Source organism: Venturia canescens, chromosome 2, assembly GCF_019457755.1.
Source record: "Venturia canescens isolate UGA chromosome 2, ASM1945775v1, whole genome shotgun sequence".
NCBI classification, from domain to species: Eukaryota; Metazoa; Arthropoda; class Insecta; order Hymenoptera; family Ichneumonidae; genus Venturia; species Venturia canescens.
In genome coordinates, this window is record NC_057422.1 from 8,683,615 (window position 1) to 8,699,184 (window position 15,570).

General features: G+C 48.2%; 1 long non-coding RNA gene across 2 annotated transcripts in view; it reads right to left on the reverse strand.

The window, feature by feature from the left end:
- Positions 1-355: 355 nt before the first annotated feature.
- The window catches only part of LOC122406797 (uncharacterized), a 118,200-nt gene continuing 102,985 nt past the window's right edge, over positions 356-15,570 (reverse strand). For both annotated transcript variants that reach the window (XR_006260074.1, XR_006260073.1), the window contains one exon: positions 356-1,368. This is a non-coding gene — a long non-coding RNA (uncharacterized lncRNA). The remainder of the gene's footprint in view (positions 1,369-15,570) is intronic.

The window sequence follows — 15,570 nt, forward strand, 5'->3', positions numbered from 1 at the left end:
CGCGTCCCTTTGAAAATTGAAAGGAATCGCTCTCCTATTCTCAAGTAGATTAAACTTGCCTTCACGTATACCAAAACTACTCACCGGCTCTGATTGTCGCTTCGTTTGCTCCTTTGCAATTAGCTGCTACAGCCGTTGCCTCATGATCGGGTCAGATCCGTTCGAATATATTCGAGTACTTACCTCCGCCATTTTCTCTATTGAAATATTGAAGATTGAATATACGGGCGGGATGACGACTTTGGGGATATTGGGATTTGTCTTGAGCTAGTCGTGAAACGTTTTTTTATCAATTTTTTTACTTTTTAATGTGAAATAAAATTGATTGAAGCGATTGATGGAGTCGGCGGGGCAATGTCGGGGGAAGGAGGTCGTACGAAATACTTTATTGACATAATTATTGGCATTACAATAACGTGACAGTGAGAACTTATGCACGGATCATTTGTCGCATATTACTCCAAAGATGGTTACCATTTTTTCGCAAGTTTTTGCAAACCTCGATGCGCGCATCGTCGTGCGGGTCGTTATGACTCATGAAATAAATCGCGCATTCGTAATCGCGAAACGAAAGTTGAAAATTTCTCGTCACGTATCGTCGTTTGGGGAAGGATCGCAAAACTTTGCCGTCATGTTGTTTTACACTTAACATGGAGTCATAAAATTTTCGTGTCGTCGTGCAGCACTCGGAGGAGGCGAGCGATGAGAGTGAGTTTCAAATGAAACTCCGATGAACGAAGTGGAAGTAGAGTCGGAGATGCGAGATGGAATCCAGCGGCACAGCATCGCGTGTACATGAAAGCCGGAGCACAAGCGGTGATTGATTTTTGTCGTGGCTCTGCTTGTGTCCCCTATCCCACTATCCGCGTTTCTGCGGAGCCCGCGATTGTGCGGCGAGCCCTGACGTCGGCGTCCCGACGCCGTCCACCGATTGGCGGTTACCGTCCCCGGGGGGCGGCGCTAATCACCAGACCGTGCACGTCGGAGCTTCGTCAGTCTACTGCACTCGCTTCAAAAGCACTCTACCGTGTATCAGGATACACACGCACACCCACTCGCCTCTTTCCTTGCTCTCTCCCTTTCTCCCTTTCTCGTTTCTACTCCCTTTACCTATACGCGTATATAAAACTTGTGCTTCTCTCTCTCGCTCTCTTCCCGAGCGGCTTGGCCTCTTTCTCCCAGCTTTACTGTTTTTATGTTCTGCCATCTCTCCGTACTTGCACTTCTCCGTCTCCTTCCGTTCTGCTGATCGCTGTCGTCACCACTGCAAACGTCCCTATCTCATCGAGTGCACGTTCGCAGCTGCAGGCAACAGGATGCTAACGAGGCTGAAGTTTGCTCCGCAGTCTGCTCAAATGAGTAGTGAGACTGGAAAAATAAGAAAGAATTGTGAAAACAATGCGAGACTTTTTTGAGGGCGGTTGAGCTTCGTTTTTAACGGCCCTAGCAATAACGATGAGGACGCTTCTCTACAGTTCGGTCAACTTGGCGTTTTAGAGGGAGGAAAATAGTAGGAAGCGCGATCGTTTTGTTGGCTCTTGGAAAAATCGAACAAAGATATTGTTCGATGTTTGGATTAAAATGACGATTCGTTTCGTCGCTTATGTTAGCGAAGAAAGAGACGAGGTCGCGGGAGGGGGGGAAGAATAGTGGCAATAATAAATGCAGTGGAGAGCGCGGTATTATTCGGTGGCAATGTAGTTGATAAAGGCCGATAAATCGCGGGTAAAATGGAGTGATAATATCGCAGCGAAGCGGGCAGCAGGAACAACAACGACGTCTCGGGTGGATGGCGGATGGTTGATGTGGTGGGGTCGACGAGGCTGCGTTAGCCTGGTAGGAAAAAGGGACATTGCGAAGAGAGGGGAGCGCTGCTAAACGTGGCTTTCACGAGGCTCTTTCGGCGAGGCTCAAGAACGAGAACGAGGAACGACGACGACGCCGACGACGACGACGACGACGACGACGACGAAAAAGACGAGGATGACGACGGGGCCGCGAGAGAGAAACGCTGCGGCGAGAGGCGCCGTACGCCGCGGGTGGGAGGAACCAATGGACATGCGCGGGTGTGCCGCGACACCACGGCCGCGACCTTCTGGCCACCTCCAGAAACAAAATGGCTACGCCAACGCGCAAGCTCCTCGACAGATGGCGACAGTGACGTCAACCGCGCGAGCTCGTCTCTCAAGTACACTTCTTATTTACTACTACCGGAACCATGAAATTTCAATATTTTCCTCCCCTCTCGGCCCCTCGCCTTCCATCAAATAACCAAATAAAAATTATTATTACGCAGATGCTAATTCACGTGCGCGCGATTCTGTTTATTTGATTACTCCGCGCTACGCTACGTATCTCCGCGTATCTTTATATTCTTCATTTTATGAGACAAGGTGCAAAGACCGCTTGGGAAGCGCACTCCTACGATAATAATAAGCGGTCTCACAAAAACGCAACTTTATGATCTCCCTTTACGATTTGTTATTGCGCCGACACCGCGAATCGCCCCTCTTTTTTCTTGTAGAACACTTTTACGTCATATAATATCTCAACGTACATGTGTTTTCAAAGTCGTTCGCTTGAACTTGGACGCGCAGTTATTTTTATGTACTGCTCACCCATCGACGCTGACTGGACTCTCCTCCGCGCTGTTTCGCATCGTCTTTTTTAATTTTCTGTGTAAAACATACCCCTCCGACCGAGCAGCTTGAGCATGAGACTTTTGTAAGTATATCGATCCGAGTTAACGAGCTGCCGAGTTCCCAGATTTTTCGCCCGTGTCACAATGTTACCGCGTTATGATCGGCGCAATGGCTCGTACGTACGAAAATCGGCTTTTCGCCGAGTTTGCAAAGGAGGATAAAAAACACAAGGTGTTTGCTGACAAGTTATTTGTGGCGAAATTCGTGGTCGAGGCCCGTTCATGGGACATTGATTGGCGCGAGTTTGAGAGAGGCTGCTGCTCGCCGCCGGCTGGCGCGCACCGTCCACAGTCGCTCGCTCCCTCAATTCCTCTCTTCTTTCTTTGCTCGGGCTATATGAGTTGAATGTTTTTAGGACGGTAGATACGGGGACTCGTAGCACCTCATGCATATTCAACGGCACTCTCAACTCCTCCGTCACGGAGGGAAAGAACACCCCCTACATCCAAGTCCTGGCCACCCACACCCGCCGCAGTTCGACCCCCTTTCAGCCCCTATTTCGCGACGGAGAGGAGAATCTAAAGGAGCGTTAGAGAGAGAGAGAGAGAGAGAGAGAAAGAGAGCGAGAGGCCTGGTTGGATCGCTTGATATACCAAAAAGGAGCCTGCGCGCCGTGTATAGCGGTGCTCACGATTTTCTTCTCTCGTGCCACATATTTTTCTGCGATTTTTATCCGCCGATATACGCGGCGGAGGAAAAGCTTTTGACGTTCTTCTCCCGGCAGGTTTCGTCCCCGTATGACGATTTCGAAGGCGGCACGAAGTGTATGAGACGTTATCTTCGATCCAGCAAAGCTAATCCACAAGAAGGAAGTGAAACAAGCGAAATGACTCGGCAAGAAAGACAAGCGGAGTTGCCTCGGTAGATGTATTGCGCGGAGGTGGCCCAGGGAGCGTGCGATTCGGTCGTTTGTTATCGGAAGGAAGCGCGCCGCGCGGCGTAGCTCGCCGTACGAGACACTCGGTGCGAGGGAGAGAGAAAGAACGAGGTGACCTCGCGTCCATCGGGACAGGTATATACTCCTATGAACAACCCGAAGGTAGAGGTTTGCGTGGCTTCGACATGGCCTGCCTTGACCTCACGTGCCGCTCGATTTTCAGACGCCGATAACGCTGGCCCTCTATAACACATAAAAGGGCTACGCTTACTCACCTTCTATATAGTTTACAACGTTGCGCTATACTTTAGCAACAATATATACTCGAATCCCTCTCGGTACACGCTACTTTAGTGCCACTTAACTCAACCCTGTGATTTCTTTCGCTTGTTTCTCTCGTGTGTCTACAGGCTTCGGTTCTACTGCATATAAACTGCTCTGAGATACTACACGTGTGACCTCTTTATCTCGTTCGAGAGATTGCATCGCGTGGATCGATCGATTTTCAAGTAGATTTTAGTAACGATTTAAAAATCGGTGAGAAAGCTTGAGCGTGTGATACTGAGAAGAAAAATCACTGTAGCTGCGGCTAGATCACAGAAGTATAAAAGGGATGAAAGAAAAGTTTGTCGTTACGATGATTTCTGTAATACACATCGAGCATTTCCCCTTTTTTAAGCGTCGATGGAACGAGAAGTTTGAAAATGTCTAAGGAAGTGTTCCCCGTTACGACGCAGTGATAAATTCCGGAGCAGCGGATTTCGCAGTTGAGAGCTACGGAGGAGAGAGCGCGATGGCTTAAACTAAGTTGAGTCTCTGTGGCTGTCGCTTCTTCGCCTCTTCCCACTCGCCCCCATCCTCCTCTCTCGCGCTCCTCTCTCCGTGGGGATTGATATTCCTCATCTTCCCCTTTGATATCCATCCCCTGTGAGCAAGCCAAGGACGAGAGAGAGCTCCCCTCTCGATCCTCGCTTCCGCCTCTCAAACCACCTACGCTTTATCTCGCTTGTCTCCGTCTCGTTCACCTCCTTCATTTCACTGTGGTCGTTCAAAGCGCGTCCGCGCGTCCTCCCACCCTCGCGCGCCTGCTCAGCTCGTCACCATTTCAAACTCCACCAACGACAATCTCCCCTATTTTATGCCGAGAAGACAGATCGAACCAGCCTGTTTACACAAGGACCCGATGATTCGCCAAATTAATTAGTTTTGTTTTCACTAACTCACGAGCCATCATCACCTTGCACGAAGTTTAACGCATTTTCATAATCACCCGATGGATCCTTTGTTGCCTTTATAACGAGAATGGCAACGCATGCAGAGGCGTTCGTTCGTCCAAGTTTCGAAGTAGCAATCGCGATGATACAACGAACCGTTCCACAGAACTGCAACACACGAAACACGTTAACAGTCCAGTCTGAATTTATATCTCGGCAGGACAACTTCGCGGAGGCTCTTATATGGCCAGTATTGGGCATTCCATGAAAATAAAATCATTCACCCCTTTTCGTGGGGAGTCGCAGCACGCGTACGTGTCACGGGTTCAACCGGCATCAAATGAGAATAAAAAAATAATATTGTTCTCCGCAACGAAGCCCTTGAGACAACAGAGAGATCGCTTTGTTCCAACCGCAATTTTGAGTCTTGTCGTTGCGCTCTCGTTTCCGTCGGGAAATGTAAGAAATTGAGGGCGACAATCAATATCGAGGTGGAGACAGAAGAGAGAGTTGTGCCGCGACGAGAGTCGAAGGGTGCCGAGTCAAAGTACGCGAACGGAGCCGCAGAGAAAGGGAGAGGTTGGCCGGTGTGGTTGCGCCAGTGGTGACGGTCGCTGATCAGACGGAAGGGAAGCCCGTAGAGGGTGCACACAGCAAAGTGGAACGGCGGCGAGGGAGAGGAGGGCGAGAATACGAAGGGGGTGGCGCCTCATATTTTGCTCATTAGCGTCAGCATCGTCGTCAGCGTCGGGAGGCCTTCGCTTCACGGAGCGAGCATAGTTAAGGGGGTGGAGAGGGACCATCCATCATCTTGTCCTCCGCGCTTCACCCATCGAGGGGTGGAGGGAGGCGGTCCACCTCAAATACCCCTCCGGCGCGCGGCCTGGTTAGCGTTTGCACAGGGTTGCCCTACCGCCGCGTCCTTCCCGACCGCGTCGCTGTCGCTGCGCGCATATATACGTGCACACACTTGTACTCTCGAGCCGCTCCGCGTCGTTCGTTTTCTCTTGCCGAGAAACCAACTCGTCTCTCTATACATATACGTTTGTACCTCGCTATATACAAAATATATACAAGGCTCTCGCTAAAGACAAATCGCATTAATCACCTGCTCCTCTAGCAAAGTTTAAACGGTTAATGCCCACGTCCTCGGAGTATTTTTCAGCCCCTCGCTTCTCGCCGAAGTGAGAAATAAAAGATTGATATGTTGCCACCGGAAAAGTTGGCGCGCGCTTTGCTTTCAAAACGTACGCGCATTTTCAGGACTGTGCCTACGTTTTCTCGGAACGCATGCGCTCCTGCTTCGGTTTTACAAAAAATTCGATCGAACCGTTAGAACAAGTTTCAAGAAACGGCACTCGGTCAGCGCGATTAGCATCGCGACTCAACACTATTCTTCGAGGTAAACTAACATTCGTTTCATCGCCGATCACCTAATTTCGCGCATGGAATCTCGTTTTTAGCGACAGATCGTAAAACGATTTATGCGTACTAGCCGCTGTAACACCCGCCAGTAAACGTTAAACACACGCACCAGTGAAGTAGATCCCGCCGAACGTGCATGGTTCCGCGCCCGAGTACAACTCTCGACGCTCTCCGCGGTTAGTTTCCCGGGCGCGTAAAGCACTTTACTACGTATTTACTGTACGTATTTCGTGTATATCTCTAGATACATAAGTATCAAAATGGTTGGTGCTTATAGCATACTTTTTCTCGCTCGTTTACTCGCCCCATCTACTTATTTCCCCGATGAAAATATCGTAAAGTACTACTCTCGTGCTCCGTGTACCAGTTTTTTTTTAGGTGCTCCGTTTTTTTTTTTTTTTTTTTTATTATTTTTTATTATTTTTCTATTCAACGCCACGAACCCAAACATGGCACGTACAACGGCCCATTAAAAAGAGCGAACTGGCACTTTTCACTTCCGTCAATCTTTATACTTTGCATCTTAACACAAGCTCGTCGCGACTTTGTCTCGAATGGTGCAAGTGTAAAGGTATATATAGGATTATGCAATTGAAGTATGAGATAAGAAGCATTATCGGTACCGGATCAATTGATTCGGTGGAAACCGGGGCAAAAGAGGGTGTGCATGAAAACTTGTGTAATTGTTTTTCCACCATTTGTTTTTTTTAACCCGTTCATGTGCAAAACTTCAAATTTTCGAATTTTGTGCTCTTTCAGAATCTGGCATTTATTTTGTATAATTATATCAAATTATTTAGTATTTTTGCATTTTGAGTCGAGGGTCAAGAATTTTAGGCGTTTTTTTTCTTCCAAATCGATCTTCGTTATTGTTGCTGCAGCACTTGAAAACGGCATGATGTAAATTTTTATGATTTTTTTTCTCGAAAAATATCAACTCAACAAAAAAATTGTATAGAACAGAAAGTGTTTAGAATCATTCAAAGAACACGTGTGATTTTGAATCATTTTTATTTTGTCCCTCAGTTAAAACTGTGTACTTGAAATTGCGTGTCCTAAATTATTGTCGTTTTGCGCATCGATGGCTTAAATAGAGAAAAACGAAAAAAAGTTAAAAAAAGCGCATTGTACTCGATGCGCTGAAATTATGACTCGGTTTTTCTGAGCTGCTCCGTTTTTGCCCCTGAACCATCATTCAAAAATGACATTAAAAAACGATCGTCAATATTTCATGAATAAATTCCACTTATGATTGGAGAAAAATTTTCAATGTCTTGAGGGCAGCTATGAATAAAATTTTATTTTCTTAAAAATAAAAAAAAATCACGTCACGAATCTCCATTTCTGGTCGTTAACGGTAAGAAGCAGACAAAGCTTCTGAAACTCCTATAAACTGCAATATTTTCTCACGTACTTCGTTTAGTCCCGGTCGCTTTCATATAGTTTTGGAATTCAGAATGATTTTCCATCGTAAATGTTGTTTCGATTGTTTCCGCAAGTTCTAGCGGATGTGTTATCTTCTTTCTGTTGATTTAGCAATAAGTGAGGAATGCACGTGAAATCATAAACGCAGCTGTAGCGAAAGAAACAAGGGGAGAAGAAAATTGGACGGTTGGTTAAGGAGGCAGGAGCGGGAGGTGCCGCTTTCGCTCTCGAGAGCTTTAATAGGCGCATATGCTAATGCGATCCGTACGTAACGAGAGTAACGTCTGAGTCTGGCGCGGGCTCTGCAGCAGCAAGTGAGAGAATTGAGGTAAAGATAGATGCGTTAAAAGGTTAGATTGAAGATTCGAGAGGCGAACGATGCAAACATTGGGCCAGGGAGGAGGGTGGCTCAAGAAGCGAGATATCTAAGGGGGTACGGAGGTTATATTTATACACGTATACTTACATCCAAATGGGAATACACACGTGCACATGTAGAAATGGATGAAATAGAAGGGCGACGTGTTGGGAAGCTGCGAGAGGAATGACGCGAGAGGCGAGAGGCAGCGCAGTTGGGTCGGAAGGAGATGAAAGCAGAGCGGAAAAAAGGGTCGGAGGGAAGAGAGTAAGCGCGTAAAAGTGAGGATGGAACGTGCACAAGAGATAGAGCGAGACGGGGAGATAACTAACGAGGAGGAAGCAGAGGGAGACGCTTGGTACGTGTTACGAAGGGCGAGGATAAGGGTGGATGGGTTGCGCTTGCGAAGAGAGGCGATCCGATGGAACGGGAAAATCGGCGTGCGGGGGCGTATAGCGAGGATGGTAGTCATAGAAACGCGCAAGCGCCGACGAGCCTCGACCCTGTCGGACTCGACGACGGCCCTTCGACGTGCCGAGCCTCCTCAACGCTTATTCGAACCACCCTCTTACTCTCCTTTTATCTTTCGCTCTCCTTCTCTTCCTTCCTGATGCGCCTCTCCCACCTGCCCTCTCACTTTCCCGTTCTATGGCTGACTCGCCCCGTTAACACGCACTAAACACCCCATGCCTCGCGTACACGAGCTTTACGGCGGTACACGCGTGTTTACTTCACCAAGTGCTACATAGTATGCCGCGTTACATACACCAAATGGTCTCGAGGCTCGTGCTGCCTCCCTCGCATCTATCCTATCCTCGTACGTACTCGTAGCCACATTTAGTGCCGAATATTTCGATGATAACTGTGCGAACACGATAACGGTTATTATTTATTTTAAATCTCCATTGGGACCCAGGAAATACAGTGGGAGGGAGACTGCTCCCTTAGCAAAACTGGACAAATATTTCAAGGTCGATTCCCTCGTCCCTTCAACTTTGAAGGAATGATCGTGAAGATGCAAATATTTTTTAGTATAAAAATACTGAAACGTGGTTCTTTTAAACGGTATTTTCATTCCTGTTTCAGACGAATAAGGGGCGCGAGAACGGATGAGTTACTTCTGTGAGAAAAGTGTGTCGATCGCCGACAACAGGAGACGGCCCGTGTATCCATGGACGCGAGAAAATGAGAATAGATTAAGCAAAAAAAGCTCGCGAGCCGCGGAGACGTTGGGTCTTTTAGAGTCGAAAATAGTGGGAAGCTTTGGCACAAAAATGGCGGGGCGAAGATGCCACTGGATGAAAATGGACGATGAAGCTGTTGCGCGGAGGGTCTTATTTCGAACCCTTGTCACTCCTGCGTAAGAGCATATACACTAATATACATTTAGATATTGAAAAGGACGAGCGGGAGGCATGCAGGAGGGCAAGCGAAACGCTTCGAGACTTCTGGTTTTGACGCCGGGCTGATCGTGGCGCGAAAAAGCGTAAAATTTCCTGTCGGCTCGGCAGGATCGCATTGTGGAATATGATTTGTGTGGAAAGAATCGAGTCGCGCGTCTCATTCGGCGCATAATCAAGACTCGCTGAGCGCGTTAAAGTTACGAGGGAATCGGGTGGAAGCGAGAGCAGAGAAATAATAGAGCATCCAAAGGAATCAGGGGGATGTTGCTGTATTTCTTGATGCATGTGTATTATGAGAAGGCGTTTGATGGCGCGTGTGCGAAGAGTGTGTAGAAGGAAACAAGGTGGCACGAGGCGCCGTGGCACATAAGCGGGATAGACCCATAAAAATGCTAATCCTTATCGACCGACGCGGACGGGAGTCGAGCTCGGTTGGTCGGCTGCTTGCTTGCTTGCATGCCATTAGCCTACAGACCTCGGGAACGTAACGCTAGCAAGAGTTACGAGACACATCGATAGTCCACTGAGACGAGACTCGCTTATACCTCAAATCCAAACACGCTTTCTCCTCTATTCTCAATTAGTATGAAATCATTATCGTGCATGATAAGTGAGTAATTTTAAGTCAAAATCCACAAACGTCAGCAGGATTCAAGGAGCTCGGGGGTCACGGGGGGGCCCAAATTTTTCCTTTCTATGACCCAGTCAAAGTAGCATCTCAGCTACGATTAGTGAAATAGTAAAAACAGTTTTTGATAGTGACCGATAAAATTTACTTTTCACCGCGACGTCGAATCTGCAAAAAAGAATGGACGCGTGCACATCGAGCAGCGCTGATGTTCGGAATGGGATGCTTTCCTAGGAAAAACGACAGCAGCGAGACTAATCTCCGATACGCGTCGATCGGATCCATCAATCTAGATTATAATTAATTGATAGTGGAACCACCCCCTGCGGTGGGTGGGAGCAAGGATAACGGTAGAAGGGGGAAGACGAAAGAAGGAAGAAGCGATGAACGCAGAGGGGTCGGACGCGCGGCGGATGAAGGTGGACGTGTGTACATATATTTGAGTATTGAAGTTTCTGCAGTCAGCCGCTAGCCCGATCCTCGTGTTGGTGTATTGCAAGCAAGTATTAGGGGTTGCAGGCAGGGGTGACTGTCGGTCTGTCTGTTGTCGACTCTTTATCGCGCCCCCGGTGAGTCGTCTTATGCATCTTTCATGAGGCAACCCATCCAAGGGGTCCACGGCATCCGATGCTCTCTCTCTTTTCCTTCCATCTTATTCCTCTGTTCCCCTTGCACTACTGTGTACTCTTACCACTTTCCCCTTTTACTTCCAATACCATTCCTCCGCTGCTCTGAACTCGTACTACGTCACCGCGTCCTATATCTGTAGCGGTAGAAGCAGTGCGCATTATCCTCGGCCTATATGACTATGTAGACGCAAAGTATACGAGGCAGCGTTTGTATATCGACGGTATACTCGTGTTCACTCTCTGGCCTGGCTTTCCTTTATCTTTTTCTCCTTTTCTTTTCCTTCCATTTCCACCGTGTCGCGCTGCCTTTTTTCCTCCGTCTCTGTCTCTCTCTCTCTCTCTCTCTCTCTCTCCCTCGGACACTTTCTCGCGCGCGCTTTTTACGAGCTCGCCAAGGATTTTCCGGAAAGTTTCGTACGACCTCGAAGTCATAAAAGCATAGCCGTATGTGAGTCCTACCGCAACCGCAGCGAGCAATCGAAGAGGCGCCAACGACTTTACAACTAGCATGTCAAACTCGAATCGTCTTTCTCACTTTTTAACGGCTACTCGTTTCCAGTTTGAGCTCAACTTTGTGTAGAATAATAACCTCGTCAAGTACCGAAAGCGAAAGCAATTGAATGCGGAACTTTGTTTACGTCTTATCGATAGTTTTGATCTTCGTCGGCGTTCCCATTGTCACGAGGCTGCGTCAAAAGTAATTTGCTCAAAATCAGCGAAACCTGCGCCCTTCCGGGAGCATAATTCCGATTTTCACGTGCCCTCTTCCAGCACCATGAAATTGCCAATCTATCGGATGAAAGTGTGTCATGAAACAATGTATTTCAGCGCGTTCTCGATCGAGCGTTGTGTATAACGGGTCTTTATTTCGACCTCAACGTCCCCACATCGGACCTTTAATTCGTCTTTTTTGTCCGTTTCGTTCGTGGTCGAATTTTGGCAGGACGGTGAGAAAAGTACGAATGAAAATGGAGAGTGAAACGGGTGGTTGTATCCGAATGAAGTTGGTCGGGGATGAATTACTGCCGGGCGGATTGTGCCGAGCGGTTCTCCACCCCCGCTGCCGGTTCGTTGGGGACTCTCCTACGAGGAGGGACCGGGAGCGAGAACCGTCGGATGTACCGCATTACGCAAACGTATCACGCTATGTGGTCCAACGAAAACAAACAGAGGCAAGCCTGTACATTCATGAGGATCTGTCGCCTCGGTAGCAACCCCTTCGCTATTCTATGACAGCATAAGTAAATATAGGACGTACGTCGTCTATTGGTTCTCCATGGAATTCTGTAACTCTCCTGTATGTCTGTACACAGCGAAAAGTTCCGTATTTATGTACATGCTTCCTATCATATTGTATCGCATAATGCTTTCTAAGTATATATCTACACACACACACACACACACACACACACACACACACACACACACACACACACACAGTGCTGCAAATGGAGTGCATCGCCTTGCACAGTGTTACCAGCAAACCGTAAAATTTTATCTCCCCTCGTATTCGTTTTCTCGCTTTCTCTTTGAACTCTCCATTTTTCTAGCCTCATCCAGTACGCGTAAGTGTCCATAAAGAAAAGTCATGGATAGGGAAAGAAAAAAAGCGCGGAGAGTGTATCGTAGGAATGCAGCAGCAACAGCAGCAGCAACAACAACAACAACGAGAACGGAAGGATTATAGCGTCGTAGTTGTACACCCGGTCGCGAATACGCTCGTGTATCCGTAGCGATACACGCGGAGCATGCCCGGGGATCGCGTAAAGTCTCTCAATTGTGTGTTCATACGTACATTTGTGTTTATACGAGAGTTGGGTGTGTGCATGTGCAAGGCGATGTACAGAGACACGCGCGAACGAACACACGCCCCGTGGCGTCGGCGTGCATTCAAATTAGCGAGGGTCCGTAGCCTACTCCGGGTTACCGATGTCGTTATTTGCAATATACTGGCGATGTGCGCCAAGCGAGGACGTTAAGTGAGACTTGCTTAGAGATTCGTAAATATAACACTGGGATAATGAGGCCGCGCGCGGGCGCGCTTTCGCGCGCACGAAGAGTCGAGCTGTCGCTCGACTCTTTGCCACCGCAGCTGGTCTCTCCGTCCCGCGTTAATATATCCTAAAATCAAGTTTATAGGAGCGAAGCTCTCATAAAATTGTTGCGGTGCGTCGTTAAGCCCGTTGCGCCGCACCAGGACAAGTGTCACAGTTCCTCGAGATCGTTTCGTACGTGCGATTTTCACTTTGGTCCGGTTCGATTGGAATGTGCAGTGGAAAGAGGTCTGGAAGGAGGGGCGCCAATTGAAACAGTAATTAGAGCGAGTTTAACACAAAACAATGGGTGATAAATTAATTGATATTATATATCGAGGTCCAGCAGTTGGTGGGAGAGAAAGAGCCGGCAGGTTCGAACGCGGAGGGAAGATGGGCGAGGACGGACGAGAACGATCGATGCGAACCCCCGCACCGCTTCAACCCCTTTCAAGCCCGAAGCGAGTGTCGGAGCGAACGGTGGCGGTGGCGGCCGTCATGGCGGCGCAACATGCAAATCAGCATGGCGCCGAGACGCCCTCCCGCTAAACCTCTCCTGGCTTCTCACTCTCTCTCTCTCTCTCTCTCTCGCTCCCTCTCCCTCCCCGCAGCCGAGGGACTACAAGGGAGATATTGAGAGGGAACGAAAACGAACGCCCGCTCTGCCACCCCCGCGGTATAGCCGACGCGCGGACAAAACCAAACCATCGAGCGACAGACAGGCGTACCGACGCTTACAACCAGCGGGACACGAGCTAGGTATTTTGTACCCTCGGTCTGCCCAACTTTGCTCGCTCTTTCCTCCTCTCGCTTTCTCCAACTTATTATCTCTTCCGTCTTCCTCGTGCTTCTCTCTCCTGCCGAGCCCCTCTCTTTCTCTCTCTCTCGTCGTACAACCCCTTCTTGCATGCTCTTGGAGCCTGTTCGACCACGCCAACCAATCCACATGTATAGTCTCTACTTTTCCACCTTCTCGACCCTTTTATCGAGGATTCTCACAAAGTCTTGTCTCCTCGCATACCATCATGGCGTTCAAAGTCGAACGGATTTTATTGTGTACTCAAGAATTCAGAGGCGGAATACTTCAGCGATGGCGATTTGCCGCGTGCTTCGTCAAGACCGACCTCGCGATCGCTTTCACGAACAATCTTCTTTGTTCGGACGTAATTATTGTCGAAGGAGGATTAAGAACTTCCATCGGTGGCACACGTAGAATCGATAGAACCCCTCAACACGTGATGAAGGCATGCACATTTTGCAAAGTACTTTCGACGCCTTTTCCCATTTGATATTCCACTCCACAGCTCATTTTACTCCCACGTTAATATACACCTAGTATATTTCGGAATGCGTTGTTGACGATTATCGGTATGGGACGAGCGCGAATGCGCATGCCTAAAAGAATGTGTTCGCTCGTTGAGCACGAGCCGATTGAAGCGCGCTCTCGTGGCAACCACCGGCTTTGTGTCTCTATGTGCGAGAGTGCAAGGTACTCTTGGCGTATATTCGGCTGTGTAGCGATGGAAAGCGAGCATGAGAGAATCTACCGTCGCGGACGCCCGGCGCATTTGAATACGCGCGAATAAATGCATAATAATTAGGTCAGTTTTCCTAGTCAGCTGATTCAACTTCCCTCTCTCTCTCTCTCTCTCCGCCTCTTTGGTCTTGCTGGTTAGATGCACAGCCCCCTTTGGAATTTGTCTTGAATTTGCCGCACGGCTTGTTGCTTTCGGTCTGAAATGGACTGTGGCTACGGTTAAAAAACGATAAAATATTAGCGAGAATAACTGATCGCGAAATACATAAAATGGAATGCTGCAGCGACTTTGTGGTCGATCATCACATCGGTATCGTTCCTATTGATTATTTTTATCCGTCTTGTTTCCAAATGTTCGAAATTTTCAATCCCACAAGGTGCCATTGTATTAATTTAATAGGCTTACAAATCGTAGCCGCGAGAATGAGCTTCCATTTGCACTGTTCGTTCCAGAGGACTTGTGAGTCTGTATCCGTGCTCCAAGAGAGCGGATTTTGTGCAAAGGAAATTATCCATGAACAGGCACGATCCGTAACAGTGGGAATATTCGAGCATGAAATACGTTGGAATTCAACAGTCAATATATTCGTGCTATATTTAGTGGAGGTCGAGAGAGATGGACACCGTTATCCTTTCATTGGGAGATCGGGAAATGCTCCCATTCCCTCGGAGCATATTCCTGCTCGTACGCTCGTGTAAAAGCCAATTTTCATTTGGAAGACGGACGGGGAAAAGGTTATGACAATTAGCGGTTGAACAGTGCCAAATAGCTGCGTGTGCTGTTGGAACAGAAACACGGTGAATGGAGATACGAATTTGCGGTGAGATATGAGCGGGCAGGCCGCTCGGAAATAAAGGGGAAAAAGAGGGAGCGCGGATCGGGAGATAACATAAGGTAATCGAGCAGTTGGATAGAATGTCGGATGAGAGGATTGACGAGCTTGCGGAGCAAGCATGCAGGATGGATTTTTATTTCGGTTTAATTATCGCTAAGGCCGGAGTTACTCTCGCCCATTCGTCCTGCCATGTCTCTGCTTTGTCGTCGTTTTTTTCCTTCCTCTCGTCTCCCTCGCTCTCGCATTCGCGCTCCTCTCCCTGGCTCCTCTATCCGACAATATACTATGCAAGTTTATTTTTATTTCTCTCATTGCTCCCCGTTTCGCATATCATATCAGCCCTACTACTGTTTCATCGGAGGACTCACAACTCAGAAGCGTACACAGAAGGCAATCTGACAAAACGACTCGGCACCGATTGCCATTACGATATTATATTTATGACGCAATTAACGCGAGCACGGGCGAGAGAGAATGTACAACGAAATAATAAACAGCTGGGA